This window comes from Hypanus sabinus, chromosome 3 (genome assembly GCF_030144855.1).
Source record: "Hypanus sabinus isolate sHypSab1 chromosome 3, sHypSab1.hap1, whole genome shotgun sequence".
Lineage (NCBI taxonomy): Eukaryota > Metazoa > Chordata > Chondrichthyes > Myliobatiformes > Dasyatidae > Hypanus > Hypanus sabinus.
Genome location: NC_082708.1, coordinates 170,223,746 through 170,244,515, shown reverse-complemented (window position 1 = coordinate 170,244,515; position 20,770 = coordinate 170,223,746). Strand labels below are relative to the sequence as shown.

Here is a 20,770-nt window from a genome sequence, read left to right as displayed (position 1 = left end):
CACAACATTATGGGCCAAATGGCCTGTTCCTGTGCTGTACTGCTCATGGTTCTTTGTTCTAACTGAACTGGCATGGGAAGTACAAAATGCAAACTGGAGTGGAAATGGCTGCTTCAATTCAGATAGATCTGTCTTGTTCAAATCAAGACCATCACCAGATTTCTGAATGGACACCACCTCTCTATTTTTTAATTTTTTTTTCCACTACTTTTTAAATTTTTTTTAAATTATAATTTATGGTTTTCCAAATTATGTATTGCAATGTACTGCTGCCACAAAACAACATATTTCATGACATAGCAACACACACAAAATGCTGGGGGAGCTCAGCAGGACAGGCAGCATCTACAGAAAAGAGTACAGTAAGCATTTCCTGATCATGATGAACAGTCTCAATCCGAAACATCAACTGTTTACTCTTTCCCATAGATGCTGCCTGGCCTGCTGAGCTCCTCCAGCATTTTGTGTGTGTTGCTTGGATTTCCAGCTTCTGCAGAATTTCTCACGTTTGTACTTCAGGACATACGGCAGTGATATTAAACCTGATTCAGATTTTGATTTGGGTTCTGAATTCAATTTATGCACTTTCTTTTACTTCATGTATGAAAATAAATTAGATTTTTTTTGAATTGCACTGTTAAACCTGTGAAATAATAAAAGAATTTAAATAATTTTATTCATAATATCACTGTGTGTGGATTACCTTGTTAATCTTGTTGTCAGAATAAAGAAAATATCAAACAAAAACTATTTTGAACACAACTAATTCCTATTTCCTCCACTACAATTACCAATTACAGCCTTTGAGGGTATAATTACATTTCACCAATTCTGCCTTAATAGACCTTTAATTAAATTTGCACGAACAAATGATCTGGTTCTGCAGGGAAAATGATATTTATTCTGCTCTGAATAAAAAGGAGAACTTCTCTCAGTTAAAAGGAGTCATTGGGCAATTCCCTGGTTTAAAAAAAATCCCTCAATTGTTTCCTTTAGGTGGGGTAGTCACATTTAAATAAATGGCCTAGTTGGTTAGTTAACTATGAAAGATGAAAAATTGTCTTCTCGTTTATCTGATGCTAACTATTCTAGTACATAAATTTACTGTGGTCTTTCTCTGAGTGCATTACAATCAGTTCCCTCCATTTCATGGGATGGGCTGAACCCTGTAAAATTCAAGAATACACAATCAAACTTTATCATCCACAAGTTTGTTTTACGATTTTAGTCAAGTGCTATGCAAGTCAAACATTGGCACAAACAGTCACTTTGTTCTTCTTGTCCTTTGCTTCCTTGCTTGTAAGTGGCTAGGTTAATTAATGATTGCTCAAAGTACAATTTAGCTTTGTGCTCATAACTGTTCAGCTAATATGTGAAGAAATATTGTAGCACTCTTCCTCTGTGTAGCTTAACTGTCCTGCTGGATGCACAATTTGCTTTTCATTCCAAGCCAGAAATTCTCATGTGACTTTGTATGAGTTCTGTGAGAGACTCATTATCTAAAATTCTATTGCTAAATGGAATTGGCTCTCTGATGGCAATGAACGACACTTCTGTAAATTGATCATGCCTCGTAACCAATAGAGGCCAAAGAGCATGTGTGGAAACATGATATGGTACCCAAGCATTTGATGTCAGCTACACACTTCTTAATACAATTGGGGTCAGGAATAGCAGCAGCAGCATCCCCTATTAAACCAGGCCTCCAATGGAGAGCCAGACTGGTTTCTGTGTTAGTAATGGGACCATATTTACATAGCCAGCTGTCCAAAAGTCTGGGGCTTCTGCTGCCTTGCAAGGAAGTGTTCCTAAATCCAGGTTTTTTGGTGTTTCCTGCACAATCTCCTGAAGGACCATCTCAAGAAATTGGCCAAACCCTCCAGTGGAGACTTGCTCAGTAATGTGTCTTGACCCGTAGTGACAATCCACCAATGTTACTCAAGTCCTCCTCTGGTCCTCCCTCTAGAAGTAGTAGTAGTAAAATCACTTGAGTTGGGTATGATGTTCTCCTAAGGGAGCAGTCTATTGGTGAGTCCTCAGAGGCCAACCTGGGATCCACATATTCTGGTTCAGTGCGGTGGCTGTTACTAGTGGATGGGTCTTCTGGTTTTTCAGTTTCTTTTCGCAGCTGTCATTTGATCCCCTCTAACACCCCTTCAACCGCACAATCCACTGCAAACCAGGCTCCACCATCTTCACAAAGTCTCCCTAGTTTCAGCGCGAACACCGTTCCATCATATACAAGGCCAATATACTTCATACACAACAGAGCTCTGCTGCAAGGAGACCTTATGCAAAGCTGCCCGAGGCCCCTCACTTGGGGGTTCCTAGTGTGAAAGAATTTTAAGTACTTAATTCCTGGTGCCCCGTGACTGAATGGAAGCCAAGGACAAAGCAGGAGGCTGGACACGGTCTTCCTATTCGGTGGGGATACAGAACGTTGTAAGGGCCTCTACAGCTTGGATCACTTGTGGTGAATAACGTGATTGTTTTAGCTAACGTGTTACAAAGAACATGCATAGAACAGTACAGCACAGGAACAGGCCCTTCAACCCACTATGTCTGTGCCAACCACAATGCTAAATTTAACTAATGCTATTTGCCTGCACATGGCCCACTGCCCTCTATCCCAAGCACTTTGAAATGAATTCACACATGGTGTGAATGATAAATTCTATTCTTGGGTCAAGAGAGTCCCATTCCTGTTTGTTCCACTAGTATGTAAGGGACCAATCAATCTTATTTCTATTATGGAGCTAATTCTTCTACTTTTTGTATTCCTTGTGTATTTTTTTCCCCACTTATGATTATCCTCATACAGGAGGTTCCAATTAATTGGGACACACCAGGACCAGGACATCTTGGCCCAATAAAGCAGCTGCCCCAATTAGCCAAAGTTTCATGGAAATAGTTAAAAAAGACCAACTACTGTATTGTGCTGGTCAGCTAAACTACTGTAAGTGCTGTATTTAGATGAAATAGAAAACTGATCAGAGCACTAACAATACTAGTACAATGTTATAAAACAGTGCATTAGTTCCTAATACTTATTGACGAGCAATTCACACACAGTACACTGCCATGTTCTTTTGATTGACTGGAAATGACCAAAATTACCACAGGCATCTCTTGCAGGTAGTGGACAGCTTCAGACAATTGCACCCTTCATTTTCACTGTAATATTCAAGATGATTGTCAATCCAAATTCTTCGTAGTTTCTAACTTGTTGAATGAATTAGTTTCCTTCTTACTGCTGGCTGTTTCTAGCATACCCAAGCCTGAATGCTTGAAACCACAGTGAGCAAAATTACCTTACTCCTTTTTTCTCGCCAACAATCTGTGACAAAAATCACTGCTTTTTAAACAGAAAAACATGCAACTGACACGATGTAAAAACTGTTTGTTCTAAGAATGGTGTAGTGTTTAACGGTCACACAACTGCACGCAACTGATGCCAGTTATAAACTTCAGCAGCAGTCTCCTGTCCCAATTAAGTTGTATAGTGTCCCAAATAAATGAAAGGAATTCTACTCTTTATTATTAGCATTTGTTTTTTTAAGAGTCGTCCAAAATAAATGGCTGTTCTGATTAACCAATGGCCCAATTAACTGAAATCCACCGTAAATTGTCACATTCCTGGAATTTCTGCAGAATTTATGGCACCTGCCCCAATACCCACTAATTCTTTTACATCTGCGTTGTTCTGTGAAATCCTGTAAATACTTTACTAAGTTACACGCACCATATAAACTTCAGCTTCCGTTACGGAACAAAAGTTCAAGTCACCTACTCTGTGAGGAAGCAATTGTTGAAAATAATGGAAGGTACCAAGGGAAGTTTGAAGGGATGGTCTTTGAGGGGGCTAAAGGCAGAGCAAGATTTGGAGATGTTTAAGGAAGAGCTATCAGATAGGACTGTGTACTTCACCAGAGAAAGAGCAAAGGAAGCAGATGATTTTCCAAAGACAAGTGTGAGAGGAATCAGAATCAGGTTTAATATCACCAGCCTATGTCGTGAAATTTGTTAACTTGGTGGCAGCAGTACAATGCAATACATGAAAATATTTTTTAAAATGTACATCATTTACAGCAAGAATACTGTACATGTATACTAGTTAAATTTAAAATAGTGCAAAAAAGAGAATATATAGAATGTTCATGGGCTCAATGTCCATTTAGGAATTGGATGGCAGGGGGAAAGAAACTGTTCCTGAATTGATGAGTGTGTGTCTTCAGGCTTCTGTAACTTTTTCCTGACAGTAACAATGAGAAGTGGTGGCTGATGGAGGTCCTTAATAATGGACGCCACCTTTTTGAAGCACCGATCCTTGAAGACGTCATGGATACTGCAGATTTGAGTATCTAGGAGACTGGTGACAATGACATGGTTCCATTCCAGTTTTATTTTTTAAATGTGGAGATACAGCACAGCAACAGGCTCTTCCCACGCCATCCAATTACACCAATGTGATCAATTAACCTCCTGCTCCCTCCCACATTCCACAGGCAAATGGATTAGGGTCAATCAGTTGTGGCCATGCTCTGTTGGTGCAGGAAGCGTGGTTGCCCCCAGCATATCCTTGGAATTTGTTGGTCATTGACACAAAGGACACGTTTCACTTCTATGTTTTAATATACATGTGACAAGTAAAGCTAATCTACCTTTAAAAAATATACTAAGCTGTAAGTCTTAAAGCATGCAGAAAGGCCACACAGTCACGGGGAAAACATACAAACCCCTTACAGACAGCCGCCGAATTGAACTGGTGCTGTAGTAGTGTTATGGCTAACCCTCATGCTACAGAGCCACCCCTAAAGTTCTGAGTGCTGAGGTGAAATGATGGCATTCAATGTGGAGTAAAACAGGAGTATGGTCCATTTGGAGCCCACTGCCAGCGAGGGTGGTAAAAGTAGAAACCCCCTTCACAGCTCCGGTAACACTGGCTCAATCCTAACTTTGGGTGCTAGTCCTTCCGGTCAAGATGGCACTGCGTACAACGTTCCTTCGGTCGCCATCTCCTGGACAGATCATGAAACCATATATTTCACTTCTTTTATGTCTTTTACGTTTGTTTTCCATCTTGAATGTGATTCTGTAACTGCTGGAGCCTGTCATTTGCAGCTTGGAGATTGTTTCTGTGCTCTGCTGTATCCAAGAGGATTCTGGGAGGCAGAGGCAGTGTGAGCAGTGTGGCGAGAAGGCTGTGGGGCACGAGCTGATGCTCAACTCCATTTCGCCAATTAAAGCGACAAGGGAGATGGAAACATCAAGATGAATGCGGAAGGTGAGAGCCGGCTGCCTATCTTTTTATCGCTGGTGAAATCACTCTGCTACAGAGATGGGAGCCTGCCTTTTGATCACTGGTGAGATCACTCACTCTGGAGAGGGAAAGACCTGTGCTGTGCCCGTAAAACATTACCCAGGTTTTCTGTGTTTTGGATATGGGTTTAGACTATAGATTTATAGTCCAAATGATTTACCAGTCTTACGTTTTTTCAGATTCTGTGTCTTTCCACTTGATCTTTGTTGGTTTTTTGTGTGTGAGGGAGGGGGATTTGGGGGTCAATGTGTCTGTTACATTTTTGTTCTTTTGTTTTGTGCAGGGAAGAGGGTTTAGGGAGCTGATGGTCGTGCTGTGGTTCTTTCGTGTTTTCGTGGCTATCTGGAGAAGAAGAATTTCAGAGTTGTGTACTTTGATAATAAATGTAACTTGGAGTTTGCATGCTCTCCCCGTTACTGCATGTGCCTACCTCCAATGCCAAACATGTGAAGGCTGGTAGGCTAATTCAAAGTTCAAAGTAAATTTTATTATCAACGTACATATACATATACATCACTGCATACAACCTGGAGACTTATTTTCTTGTGGGCATGTTTAACAAATCTAAAGAATAATAACTACAACAGACTCAATGAAGATCACCAACTAGGGCATTCAACCGGAGTGCAGAATTCTAAAAACTATGCAAATACAAGAAAAGAAATAATAATAATAAATAAATGAGTGATAAATATCGAGAACGTGAAATGAAGAGTCCTTGAAAGTGAGTCCGTCGGTTTTGGGAATATTTTGATGATAGGGCAAGTGAAGTTGAGTGAAATTATCTCCTCTGGTTCAACAGCCTGATGGTTGAGGGGTCATAATTGTTTCTGAACCTGGTAGTTCAGTCCTGAGACTCCTGTACCTTCTTCCTGATGGCAGCAGTGAGAAGAGAGCAAGTCCTGGGTGGTGGGGGTTCCTGATGATGGATGCTGCTTTCCTGTGACAACATTTCATGTAGGTGTGCTCAATAGTGAGAAGGGCTTTACCTGTAATGGTGGCATCCACTACTTTTGTAGGATTTTCCGTTCAATGGCATTGGTGTTTCCATACCAGACTGCGATGCAGCCAGTCAATGTACCCTCCATCACTCATCTATAGGTTGCAAGTTTCTAGGTTACTATAAATTGACCCAGTGCAAGAAAGTGGTAGTAGAATCAGGATGAAGAGGATAATTGATGGCCATGTGTGAAATAAGTGAGGGAAATGTTGAGTTTATTCTTAGAGCAAACATAGGCTTGATGAGCCAAGTAGCCTCCTTGAATGTCATAACAAACATGAGACACCTCTTAAAAATACTTGAATATGGACTCAGTGGCCACTTTATTATTATTTGTGCTGATTAACGCAAGCATCTAATCAACCAATCACATGGCAGCAAGTCAATACATAAAAACATACAGACATGGTGAAGAGTTTCAGTTGTTGTTCAGACCAAATATCGGAATGAGGAAGAATTATGATCTAAGTGACTTTGACTATGAAATAATTGTTGGTGCCAGGCAGGGTGGTTTGAGTATCTAAGAAACTGCTGATCTCCTGGGATTTTCACGCACAACAAGTATTTATAGAGGATGGTGCGTAACACATAAAACATGCAGTAAACGGCAGTTCTGTAGGCAAAAATGCCCTTTTCACAAGAGAAGTCATAGAAGAACAGATAGACTGGTTCAAGCTGGCAGGAAGGCAATAGTAACTCAAATAACCTCTAAATCATGAAGTTTGATATACCAGGACAGGAAAGTTAAACAGTAAATAATTTAGAGTTAGGTAGGTGGTTAAGCAAATATTTTTGTTATACACCAAGGTGAAAGACATAAGTTACAAGGGAAGGTAATTTGATTAAAGAATGAAAATAGTTTTGAAAGATTTAAAGGGGTTTAGATAGCTGAGTTTGTTTTTTTGTTTTGGACAAAATTATGTGGTTACTTACCTTGTTAAATCTTTCAGTTTTGTTTTCTTGGAACTAACTTAAAGGAAATATCCAGATGACCATATACAGGCGATCATCTTTGCTCTCATAAAAGAGTAGTTTGAGGTTTTTATGATGTGTGATGACATTAAATTTTGCGTGGAAATCCTCTTGACAAGCTGCCAGATGGTTAAACACGAACTCAGCTGTAACACACACAGTACGCCGGAGGAACTCAGCAGGTCAGGCAGCATCGATCAAACAATCGACGCTTTGGGCCAAGACCCTTCCTCAGGACTGAGAAGGAAGGCGGGGAGATACCAGAATAAAAAGGTGGCAGGAAAGAGACCAGCTGGAAGGTGACAGGTGAAGCCACAGAGTGGGGGGGGGGGGGGGGGATAGGTCAATGGCTGGAAAAGAAAGAATCTGATAGGAGAGGAGAGTGGACAATAGGACAAAGGAAATGAGGAGGGGACCCGGGGGTGGGGGGCAGATGGGGGAGGGGGAAGTAATAGGCAGGTGGGAAAAAGTGAAAGGTCAAGAGTGGGGAATAGAGGAAGGTGGGGGTGAAATTTGTTCACCGGAAGGAGAAATCAATATTCATGCCATCAGGTTGGAAGTCACCCAGACAGAAAACAAGGTGTGGCTCCTCCACTGAGGGTGGCCTCATCTCGGCCCAAGAGGAGACCATGAATCAAATCATAAGATTGGGAATTGGAATCAAAATTAAAATGTTTGGCCACCGAGAAGTCCCGCTTGTGGCGGAGGGTGCAGAAGCGATTTCCCAATTTCCGTCAGGTAACTCAACAGTAACTCATTTTAACTGGCTGCAGTATAACAACAAATAATATTTGTCATAATAATATGGCATTCATTATCTGTAATTATCTACGAGGAAAATTATTTTATAACAAACCTGGCAGCCACATTGTTGAATTGCATAGCTTTTCAGTGTGACAGCTTTGCTGTAACTACACAAGATACAGGAATCGGGAGCAATGATTTATGTTAAGAGCTTCACTTTAAACTGAGCAGTCTTTTGTGTGAAACTGAGGTGTGGGGTGACTGATACGGGGAAGATGTTTGTGTAAAAATAGTAGTTAAAGGGCAGGCCTTCTGGGGAACCACAATGACCTTCAACAAAATGCAAATAACTCTGAAAGGACAAGTGACCAGATGTTGATCATGAGAATATGGTTTTGTTCTGCTTCAGTTTCTAAAGACCAGTACAATGAGATTAATATGATGCTGTACACCATATCTGTGCAAGCAAATATGAAAACCAAAGTACTGACTTGACTGACGAGCAATGGTTCACCTTCCAGGACCGTGTTTTTTCCAAAGCTGTCAGACACGATGTTTAAAAATAACTGTTCCTTAGACACTACCTGGAGAGTAAAGAGAAGACTTTTCACCTTCTTTATTATTTCACACATTGAGTGTTGCTAATGAAACTTGTGTTTTGGAGGTGTTACAAAAGAAAACATTCTCAATTGTTTTTTGTGAAGGGAGTGTCTCTTTAAGACGGAACCACTCTGTGTCATTTCCAAGTTCAGTTTCCATAAACTATGGACTCACTCTCAAGGACTCTGCAGCCCATATTCAGAAGATCATTTATTTATTTATTATTTGGGGGTTTATTCTTTGTTTCTGTGTAGTTTTTCACTGATTCTATTGTGTTTCTCTGCACCTACTGTGAATGCTCCTCCTCCTTTTGCTACCAGTCTTGAGACCCCACCCCCCATGGCAGAGTTGACATATACATACTTCGAGAATAAATTTACTTTGAAGTACTGTTTTGCTTCTTGCTTTGGCCAAAGTAAAGCAAATAAAGGTGAAGTTGAAAAAAGAAATGGATACTTGTGGGATCTAAGTTTGTGGTGCAGTATTTCCCTTTAGAAATGGTTTCAAACAGTACAATGCATTGCCCAATCACTGGAGTTGTTTACTAGCTTCACAGGGTTAAGGTCTCCTGATTATAGTGTACACATACAACTCAAACCCATCCCGTCAGAATCAGAATCCAGTTTATGTGAAACCTGTTGCTCTGTGGCAGCAGTACGGTGAAAAGGTATAAAATTAAGTAAATAATGTAAAGAAGGGAATAATGAGGTCATGTCCAGGGTTCGTTGACCAGAAATATGATGGTGGAGGGAAAGAAATTGTATCTGGATTATTGAGTGTGAGTCTTCATGCTCCAGTACTTCTCCCCCATGGTGGTAACAAGAAGAGGGCATGTCCCAGATCATGAGGGTCCTTTGTGGAAGACAAAACCCACAATGCGAATTCTCTCATCTAGAAGAACAATACCAACAATGGCATGAAACAGCAGGTGGTTTACCCTACTGACCTGGGAATATATTGCTATTTCTACATCATTTCTGGGTCTAAACCTCATCTGTTTCCACCAAACAGATAATCATCACAAAGAGGACTGCAAAACGCCCCACTCACCACCACTTTCAGTTATCGATATTAAGTACTGACTACCAATAACCATTTCCTTCAACTTGAATGAAAATGTTTCCCCTATCCCTGTTCTTTATCTCCACACAAACCTTTCCCCTTCAGAGCAACACACACAAAATGCTGGAGGAACTCAGCAGGTCAAGCAGCATCTAAGGAGAGGAATATTCGACAAATAAAGAGTCGACATTTCAGGCCAACCCTTCAACAGGACTGGAAAGGAAAGGAGAAGAGGTCAGAATAAGAAGCTGGGGGGGCGGGGGGGAGAGAAGTACAGGCTAGCAGGTGATTGGTGAAACCAGGTGAGGGGGAAGTTAGATGAGAAGCTAGGAGGTGGTAGATGGTGAAAAAGGTAAAAGGCTGAAGTAGAGGAACCTGGCAGGAGAAGATAGTGGACATGGGAAAGAGAGAGGTGCTGAGCAGGTAAGCAGAAGTGAAAGGATGAGAGGGGAGCCAAAATTACTAATAGAAAAAGAGAGAAGGGGAAAGAGGCAGGATTAATCAAAAGTTAGAGATATCAATGTTTAAATTAATTCAAATCCTTCAAATATTTCTCCTTCAAATCGATTTGAAAACTGGTACTTAGCTTCTAATGCCCCCCAAAATAAGTGGGCTAAAATTTAGTTAGATGTCAAGGCTTTAAAAAAATTCAAATCCCTTTCCAAACGACCTAAATTTTTGTGTAGCTGTAATGGAAGGGGAGGGCTTATTTAATGCTGGTTCCCTAAATCACAGCAAGAAGAAAATCTTTCAACTAACAACACACACAAAATGCTGGAGGAACTCAGCATGTTAGACAGCATCTCTGAAAATAAATAAACTGTTGACATTTAGGTCCAAGATCCTTCTTCAGGACAATACTCTTCACAATAACTCTGTAGCAGATATATCATAAACATCGTTGCCACAGGTGGCTGTGGAGGCCAAGCCATTAGATATATTTAAAGTGATAGGTATTTAATTAGTAAAGTAACCTCTTAGATGCACACATGAATGAAAGTTCAATTTCAAATTCATGTTCAAATGTATTGCCATACAGATGTAAACATGTAAAGAGCCAAACTAGACAACGTTCCTCTGGACCAAAGTAAACAACACAGTACATATAACTCACACACACAAAACATAAAGTAATATTACCACAAATAAATTAACAAATAATAAAATATATATTCCAGAAGGTTGACATTTACCATAATGGGCATTTATGACACAAGTCAAAAAGTAAAAAGGGTAACATTACTGGTGCTTCATATGTGATAAGACCTGGTTGAAGCAGGGAGTTCAGGAGTTACAGCCGGGGGAGAAGAAGCTGTTTTCCCATCCTAACAGTCCTTGTTCTACTGCTACAGTACCTTCTCCATGATGGTCCGAGTTGAAGAGATTGTAGATGGATGGGAGGGATCCTTGACAATGCTAAGTACCCTACACATACAGCACTCCTGATATGTATCTCAGGTGGGTGATTGTAAGAAAAATGGAGGACTATGTAGGAAAGACCATTAGATACAGGAGTAGAATTAGGCTATTTGACCCATCAAGTCTGCTCTGTCATTTCAGCATGGCTGATCCAATTTTCCACTCAGCTCCAATTTCTTGCCTCCCCCCCATATATCTTCATGCCCCAACAAATCAAGAACCTATCAAACTCTGCCTTAAATATACCTAAAGACTTAGCCTTCACAGCTATCTGTGGCAAAGAATTCTGCAGATTCACCACCCTTCGGCTAAAGAAATTCCTTATTTCCATTCTAAAGGGTTGCCCCTCTATTCTGAGGCTGGGTCCTCTGTCTGAGACTCTACCACCATAGGTAGGCATCCCCTCCACATCCACCCTATCAAGGCCGTTCACCATTTAATAGGTTTCAATGAGGTCTCCCATTATTCGTCTGAATTCTCAGAGCTATCAGATGCTCTTCATATGACAAGCCGTTGAATCCTGGGATAATTTTCATGAACCTCCCTTGAACCCTCTCCAGTTTAAGCACATTCCTTCTAAGATAAGGGGCCCACGACTGTTCATAATACTCCAAGTGAGGCCTCCCCGGTGCTTTATACAGTATCGGCATTACAACCTTGTTTTTATGTGTATTTTAATCCTCTTGAAATTAATGCTAACATCGCATTTGCCTTTCATACTACAGACTCAACATGCAAATTAACCATTAAGGAATCCTACACAAGGACTCACAAGTCCCTTTGTGCCTCAGTTGTTTTGTATTTTCTCTCCATTCAGAAAATTGCTAATCCTTTCAATTTTTCTACCAAAGTGCATTACCACACTGTATTCCTGACACTGTATTCCATCTGCCAATTCTCCTAATCTAAGTCCTTTTGAATACCTCTTTCTCTATGGGATGTACATATCCTGTGCCTTCCGAATTGATTTCAGAAAATTCCAGCCATTGCTGCTCTGCCATCATCCCTGCCAGTGTTCTTTTCTAATTAATTCTGGCCAGCTCTTCTCTCAAGCCTCTGTAATTCCCTTTACTCCACTGTAAATACTGATACATCTGATTTTAAAATTCTTCTCAAATTTCAGGGTGAATTCAATCATATTGTGATCTCTTGCCCCTAAGGGTTCTTTTACCTTTAGCTCTCTAATTACAGTTCTTTGCACAACACCCAATCCAAAATAGCTGATCCCCTAGTGGGCTCAACCACAAGCTGCTCTAAAAAGCCATTTTCTAGGTATTCTAGAAATTTTTCCCTCTTGGGATCCTGCACCAACCTGAATTTCCCGATCTACTTGCATGTTGAAATCCCCCTTAACTACTGTGACATTGCCCTTTTGGCATGTATTCTCTACTGCCCATTGTAATTTAGAGACTGCATCCTTACTACTGTTTTGGGCTCTGTATACAACTCCCATCGGTGTCTTTTTACTCTTGCAGTTCCTTAGCTCTATCCACATTGATTCAAAATTTGCTGACCCTATGTCACCTCTTTCTAATGATTTGATTTCACTTTTTACCAACAGAGCAATGCCACCTATCCCTTCAGTAAAATGTATATCCTTGGACATTTAAGCTCCTAACAATAATCTTCTTTCAGCCATGATTCAGTGATGCCTACAACATCATACTTGCCAATCTCTAACTGTGCTACAAGTTTATCAACTTTATTCCATATACTGCAAGCATTCAGATATAACACCTTTAGTCCTGTATTTGCTCTTTTTGATTTTGTCGGCCTTTTACATTGCAACTCATCCTGTTGACTACAATTTTGCCCTATCATCAGCCTCTCCTTGCTAACAATCTCATTACACATTGCTTCTGCTTGTAAACCAACTACTTCATCTATCACTCCAGTTCCTATCTCCCTCCTACCCCCCACCAAATTAGTTTCAATGCACCCTAACAACTCTAGCCAAGCTGCCCACAAGGATATTGGACCCCTCTGGTTCAGGTGTATCCCATCCTTTTTATACAAATCATACCTTCCCCAGAGGAGATCCTAATGATCCATAAATCTGAACCCCTGCCCTCTGCACCAGTTCCTCAGCCACACATTCACCTGCCAAATAATCCTATTCTTACCCTCATAGGCGCGTGGCACAGGCAGCAATCCAGAGATTACTACCCTGGAGGTCCTGTTCCTCAGCTTTCTACCTAGCTCCTTGAAATCTCTCTTCAGAACCTCGTCACCTTGTCTACCTATGTCTGATGCCAATATGTACCAAGACTTCTGGCTGCTCACCCTTGCCCTCGAGAATGGTATGGACTCAGTTCAAGACACCCCTGATCCTGGCACCATGGAGGTAACAAACCATCCAGGTGTCTCTACTCCATCCACAGAACCTCGTCTTGTTCCTCTGACTAAGGAATCTCCTATCAACACCACAGTCCTCTTCACCTCTCTTCTCTTCTGAGCCACAGCACCAGACTCAGTGCCAGAAATCCACTTACTCTGGCCTCCCACCTGGTAGGATATAGGGAGAAAGTAGGAGAATGGGGTTAATGGGAAAAATAAATCAGCAATGATTAACCAGACTCAATGGACTGAATGGCCTAATTCTGCTCTTATATCTTCTGGTCTTATGGTCTACTTTAAGCACAAATAACAGCAAAATCTCAGCAGAATGTTCCCTCACATGAGAACTCACGTAGTTAAAAGTTAATAATCCAGTCAGTATGCTTCATGTATATGTATATGCCACAGTATATAGATTATTGAAAATTGATGGCACCTCAGCAGTTTATTTTATTTCTTCTTTTTCATCTTACATATGTGAAGTTCTTCGCTTGTATCCCAACTGTGCCTATTCACTTGTCCTTTAAAAGTACAATTCACGGACAGCAGTGAAATAACAAGTCTCTCTGGAAAGCGTTCTGTGGGTTTAGCACACCAGCTCTATAATGTAGCCCATTAATCACCCTCAGACTTCTTTGTCAGAAGTACAACATCCTTTTCAGACGGTCACAGATAATTCTGCCGATAGAACACCGCGTTCCCTTGCTGTTTGCGTTCTGACAATCTTTAACCTTTGATGCATTCCTTCTGTGGAACATTAACCAAAAGAAATAAGAAAACCTTGGCCCGGATACATGCAAATCTCTCATCGTTTACAATCCAGTCACTTTTCTGCAATTAACATATAAATAGTTTTGAGGTTTTCGAGCATGTGCCTGACTGATTGACCTGTATTCACTCTTGATTTATAATGGAAAATGAACTGTTTTTGCTGAGGTAAGACTGCCTTTTGTGGGGCTCTTAGTGATGGTCCTCCTCCCCATTCTGTCTGCTAGTCTAAACTGATGTTAGGTGACTGGCTACAGACGCAGGTTATTACCTTGTGAGTTGAGGCCCAGGAAAAGGCCATATCTTCAAGCATTATTGACTGCTAAAGCAATACTAGATTCATCTTTTCCTTCTTTACCCACCTCAACACTGAACTGATTTCTCACCTACACACTCGCTTTCAAGGACTACAACTCAAACAGTCAATATTACTTATTTTATTTATTATTATGTGTTTGCTTTTGTATTTACTCAGTGTGTCTTCTTTTTTCATTGATTCTATTGTATTTCTTTATTCTACTGTGAATGCCTGCAAAAACCATTTAGTGACATATACATACTTTGATAATAAATTTGAACTTTACGCTTTTCCTTATTGCTTTTAAAAAATAATTAAATGGAGACACAGAATTTCGAGTTACTAGTTCTGCAACAGGCAATCTGCTGGAAAAACCTAGCCGGTCAAAGTGAGTGGGAGAAAAGGAACTGTCAGCATTTCAGTTGAAACCCTGCATTAGGACTGAGAGTGGAGACGTGAGATGGCCAGCATAGAGAGGAGAAAGGGAGTGGAAGGAGAGGATTGGTGAACTGAGGAGGGGTTTAAGATGACAGGCAGGTGGTACCAGGGAGGGGAGAAGGCGGACAAAGAGAGAGGAAATATGAAAAAGTAACAGATTGAGTAAGGTGGAGAAAAGGAGAGTGAAAATGGGAGATAAACAGGATCAGCATTTCTGGATTCTGATAAGTATCGGAAGTGACAATGGGAAACATTAAGACTATTCTTTTAAGGATCATTTCTATAGTCTGAGAATGGGAAACGTCAGGGAAGAAGGGAGATTCGAATGACAGTAGGAAACAGATGGGGGGGGGAGGCTGGGGAAGAAGCTGTGTGTGGTGTATAGATGTAGCCAGTAGGGGTTAGGAAACAAAAGTCCAAGGATCAGAGGATCATAACTACAAGGAGAGGGGTGGGAGAAAGGGGGAATGGGAAAGGAGCAGAAAATAAAAGGTTGGGGGAATTTAAAATTGGAGAACTCAATATTCATGCCACTGGGTTCTAGACTATCAAGGAGGAATACAAGTAATTGTTCCTTCAGTTTGTCTCGAGCATCATCCTGGCAGTAGAGAAAGGCAAAATTGCGCAGCTCATCATGGGAATGGGGAGAGAAGCTGGAATGCGGAGGGAAGCTGGAATGGGGAGGGAAGTTGGAATAGGGAGGGAAGTTGGAATAGGGTGGGAAGTTGGAATAGGGAGGGAAGTTGGAATAGGGTGGGAAGTTGGAATAGGGTGGGAAGTTGGAATGGGGAGGGAAGGAATGGGGAGGGAAGTTGGAATGGGGTGGGAATTTGGAATGGGGAGGGAAGGAATGGGGAGGGAAGTTGGAATGGGGTGGGAATTTGGAATGGGGTGGGAAGTTGGAATGGGGAGGGAAGTTGGAATGGGGAGGGAAGTTGGAATGGGGTGGGAAGTTGGAATGGGGAGGGAAGTTAGAATGGTCTGTAGCTGGGAGATCCAAATGGCCTTTTGGACAGAACACAGGTTGGCGAGTATGCACTTGGTCTTGCTAGTGTAGAGGAGGCCACATCAGGAGCATCCAGTGCAGTGGACAAGGTTGGAAGAGATGCACATGAACCTTTGCCTCACCTGCAAGGACTAATTAGGTCTCTGGATGGTAGCGTCAGTGCAGGACTACAAAGGTGAGGACTGACTGCTCAGTATCAGAGAGGGGGAGGTCCAGGGAGATTGTAAGTACCCGGCAGGTGTTGGAGCTGGGGCAAGGCTTGGGGTCAGAAGAAGTGGATTGAGGTTATTGGAGGGGGTAGGGGAGCTGAGGTAAAAGGAGGGGGAGGTTTCAAACAAAGAGGGGAGGAGGGAGTAGTAAGTGTAGTGTGGAGATTGGGGTGAGATATGAGGTTTGGAGGTGAGGAATTATGTTGAGAGGAGGAGTGAGGTACCCCTGAGTATCCCTGAACTTAATTCCTTCATCTTTGGCAGTTGCACCTCTTGCTGGCAGGGAACTGGTCTCATAGAGTTTCTCTTCTCTCTTTGCTGTTTCAAAGACTCGCCTTAAAGTACAGTAGATGATCCTGGCCTTTGGTCATCTGCCCCATATCACCTTGTTTGGCCGTTAATGCAAATATCAAATCAGACAATCATGTGTCAGCAACTCAAAGCATAAAAGCATACAGACATGGTCAAGAGGCTCAGTTGTTGTTCAGACCAAACATCAGAATGCAGACAAAATGTGATCTAAGTGGCTTTAACTAAGATGCCAAACAGTGTGGTTTGAATATCTCAGAAACTGCTGATCTGGTGTGCAAAACAAAAAAAAATACAAAAACTGCCAGTGAGCGGCAGTTCTGTGGGCAAAAACACCTTGTTATTGAGAGAGTGAAGCTAATAACTCCGTGTTACAACAGTCGTGTGTAAAAGAACATCCCTGGATGCACGTATTGAACCTTGAAGTGGATGGTTAAATGAGACCATAAGCATACACTCAGTGGGCACTTCATTAAGTACAGAAAGTACCTGATCATGTGACCATTGCATGCACTGTCTATGTCACTACAAACTACCTTGATATTTGTTTCTATGCAGGCATTTACCAGAAAATAAAGAAAAAATCTATTTATGAAAAACTAGAATTAATAAAGACTGACAATCAATGTGCAAAAGACAAATTGTGCAAATCATTTTTAAAAATTAATAAACAATATTGAATTGGAGAGTCCTTGAAAGTGAGTCTATAGGGTGTGGAATCAGTGAAGTTATCCACTCTTGTTCAGGAGCCTAATGATTATAGGTTAATGACTGTTCCCGAACCTGCTGGTGTGGGACCTAAGGCTCCTTTACCTCCTACCCACTCGTAGTAGCAAGAACAGAGCATGTCCCAAATGACAGGGGATGCTAACTACACTAAAATTATTAAATAAATGGAACATTTCGTTTGATCTTTAAACAAAGCAGTTAAAAGACAATGTAAGTATACACACACACACACACACACACACACATATACACACACACACATACACACACACACACACACACACACACACACACACACACACACACACACACACACACACACACACACACACACAGAGTCAGCAAAAGCTCTCTAGATTATATCCTGGTTTCAAGTGCCTTCTACGTACATTCACTTTGTGACAGAATGGTCTTTCCAAGTGCTCTGGTTTCCTCCCATATCTTACAGATGTGTTGTGTGTAGGCTGATTGGCTACTGTAAATTGCCCCCTGTGTGTAGGTGAGTGGTTAACCTTGGGGGGGGGGGTTGAGGGTTGATGGGAAAGTGTGTGCGGGTGGATGGAAATAAAATTGGTGTTTGCTGGTCAAAGAGGCTGTTGAACTTCTTAAATATCATGTGTAAACACTTCTACCGCTCACTCAGAAGCTCCCCCTTAGATCTCATCTCAGCATTTTTCCCCTTGCTCTAAGTACATGTCCTTTAGCTGTTAAAACCTTTGCTCTGAGGAAAAGTTTCCTATTTTCTACTCTGCCTCTGTCCCTCACAATTCTGTACATGTCAATAAGGTCCACTCCCCTCATCCCCAAGGAAAGCAAACCCAGTCTATCCAATGCAAAATGCAATAGGATGCAAAACTGGGCTGAGAAGTGGCAGGTGGAGTTCAACGCAAGTAAGTGTGAGGTGGTTCATTTTGACAGATCAAATATGATGGCAGAATATAATATTAATGGTAAGAGTCTTGGCAGTGCAGAGAATCAGAAGGATCTTGAGGTCCGAGTCCATAGGACACTCAAAGCTGCTACATAGGTTGACTCTGTGGTTAAGGTGGCATATGGTGTATTGGCCTTCATCAATTGTGGTATTGAGTTCAAGAGCTATATAGAAGCCTTGTCAGACCCCACTTGGAATACCGTGCTCAGTTCTGGTCACCTCACTACAGGAAGGATATAGAAACTGCAGAAAGGGTGCAGAGGAGATTTACATGGATGTTACCTGGATTGGAGGGCGTACCTCCAAAGAGAAAAGATTGCATTAACTTGGGTTTTTCTCCTTGGAGTGATGGAGGATGAGAGGTGACCTGATAGAGGTGTAGAAGATGATGAGAAGCATTGATTGTGTGGATAGTCAGAGGCTTTTTCCCAGGGCTAAAATGGCTAACATGAGAGGGTACAGTTTTAAGATGCTTAGAAGTAGGTACAGAGGAGATGTCAGGGGTAAGTTTTTTTATGCAGAGAGTGGTGAGTGCATGGAATAGGCTGCTGGCAACAGTGGTGGAGTTGGAATAATAGGTCTTTTAAGACACTCTTAAAGCTTAGAAAAATAGAGGGCTATAGGTAACCCTAGGTAATTTCTAAAGTAAGTACATGTTCGGCACAGCAATGTGAGCCAAAGGGCTTGTATTGTGCTGTAGGTTTTCTATGTTTCTATGTAACACACACAAAATGCTGGAGAAACTCAGCTAATCAGCAGCATCTATGAAAAGGAATAAACTGTCAATGTTTTAGGCTGAGACCTGACTTGCTGAGTACCTCCAGGTTTTTATGTGTGCTATCTCAGATTTTCAGCATCTGCAGAACCTCGTGTTACAGCCTATCCAGTCTCTCCTCATCATAGGCAACATCCTCATGAATCTCCTTTGAATCTCCAGTGTAATTGCATCCTTCCTATAGCGGAATGACCAGAACTTCAATGTCTATGAAACTGTACTGTGTTCTGGCTAATAAAGGTTAATACCCTGTAGAACTTCTGCACAACCTTATCTACCTGTGCTGCCATCTTCAAGGATTACTGTACCTCAATGTGTACTGTATGTCTGGCCCTTATTAGTCAAAGTTCAAAGCTCAAAGCAAATCACTATCAAAGTACATATATGTGACCATATACTACCCTGATATTCATTTTCTTGCAGGCATTCGCTATAGAGCAAAGAAATACAACAGGCTGACAAGCAATTGGTGTGCAAAACAACAAATAGCAATAATAAGTAAACAGATAATATTGAGAACACAATTTGCAGAGTCCTTGAAAATGAGTTCAGAGTTGAAGCTATCCATGTTGGTTCAGGAGCCTGACGGTTGAAGGGTAATAACTGCTCTTGAACCTGGTGGCGTAGGACCTAAGGCTCCTGTACCTCCTTCCCAATGGCTGCAGCAGGAAGAGAGAGCATGGCCTGGATGGTGGGGGTCCTTATTAATGAATGTTGCTTTTTTGTAGCAGCGCTCCTTGTAGATGTGCTCAGTGGTGGTGCGTTAAATTCCAATTGCCATTTTTCTACCCATTCTCCAAATGATCATTATCTTCCTGAGACTATCCTCCCCACTTTCAATAACAACGGCAATTTCTGAGACACCTTAATCATACTGTCTAAATTCATAGAAACATAGAAAATAGGTGCAGGAGTAGGCCATTTGGCCCTTCGAGCCTGCACTGCCATTCAGTATGATCATGGCTGATCATCCAACTCAGAACCTTGCACCTGCTTTCTCTCCATACCCCCTGATCCCTTTAGCCACAAGGGCCATATCTAACTTCCTCTTAAATATAGCTAATGAACCGGCCTCAACTGCTTCTTGTGGGAGAGAATTCCACAGATTCACTACTCTCTGTGTGAAGAAGTTTTTCCTCATCTCGGTCCTAAAAGGCTTCCCCTTCATCCTTAAACTGTGACCCCTCGTTCTGGACTTCCCCAACATCGGAAACAATCTTCCTGCATCTAGCCTGTCCAATCCCTTTAGAATTTTATACGTTTCAATAAGATCCCCCCTCAATCTTCTAAATTCCAGTGAGTATAAGCCTAGTCGATCCAGTCTTTCTTCATATGAAAGTCCTGCCATCCCAGGAATCAATCTGGTGAACCTTCTTTGTATTCCCTCTATGGCAAGAATGTCTTCCCTCAGATTAGGGGACCAAAACTGCACACAATACTCCAGGTGCGGTCTCACTAAGGTCTTGTACAACTGCAGTAGAACCTCCCTACTCCTGTACTCAACTCCTTTTGCTATGAATGCCAACATACCATTTGCCTTTTTCACCGCCTGCTGTACCTGCATGCCCACCTTCAATGACTGGTGTACAATGACACCCAGGTCTCGTTGCACCTCCCCTTTTCCTAATTGGCCACCGTTCAGATAATAATCTGTTTTCCTGTTCTTGCAAACAAAGTGGATAACCTCACATTTAAACTCATTAAATTGCATCTGCTATGAATTTGCCCATTCACCTAACCTATCCAAGTCACCCTGCATCCTCCTCACAGCTAACACCACCGCCCAGCTTCGTGTCTTCCCCAAACATGGAGATGCTGCATTTAATTCCCTCGTCTAAATCATTAATATATGT

At 41.6% G+C, this 20,770-nt stretch overlaps 1 protein-coding gene and 1 long non-coding RNA gene across 10 annotated transcripts in view; one reads left to right on the top strand and one right to left on the bottom strand.

Annotated features, from left to right (window-relative positions):
* Positions 1 to 20,770, bottom strand: part of LOC132391901 (leucine zipper putative tumor suppressor 3) — a 234,527-nt gene that overhangs the window by 120,091 nt on the left and 93,666 nt on the right. The window lies entirely within an intron of this gene.
* Positions 3,630 to 20,770, top strand: part of LOC132391906 (uncharacterized) — a 199,582-nt gene continuing 182,441 nt past the window's right edge. For all 4 annotated transcript variants that reach the window (XR_009511383.1, XR_009511382.1, XR_009511381.1 and 1 more), the window contains exons 1-3: positions 3,630 to 3,824; positions 5,122 to 5,284; positions 5,604 to 10,121. This is a non-coding gene — a long non-coding RNA (uncharacterized LOC132391906). The remainder of the gene's footprint in view (positions 3,825 to 5,121; positions 5,285 to 5,603; positions 10,122 to 20,770) is intronic.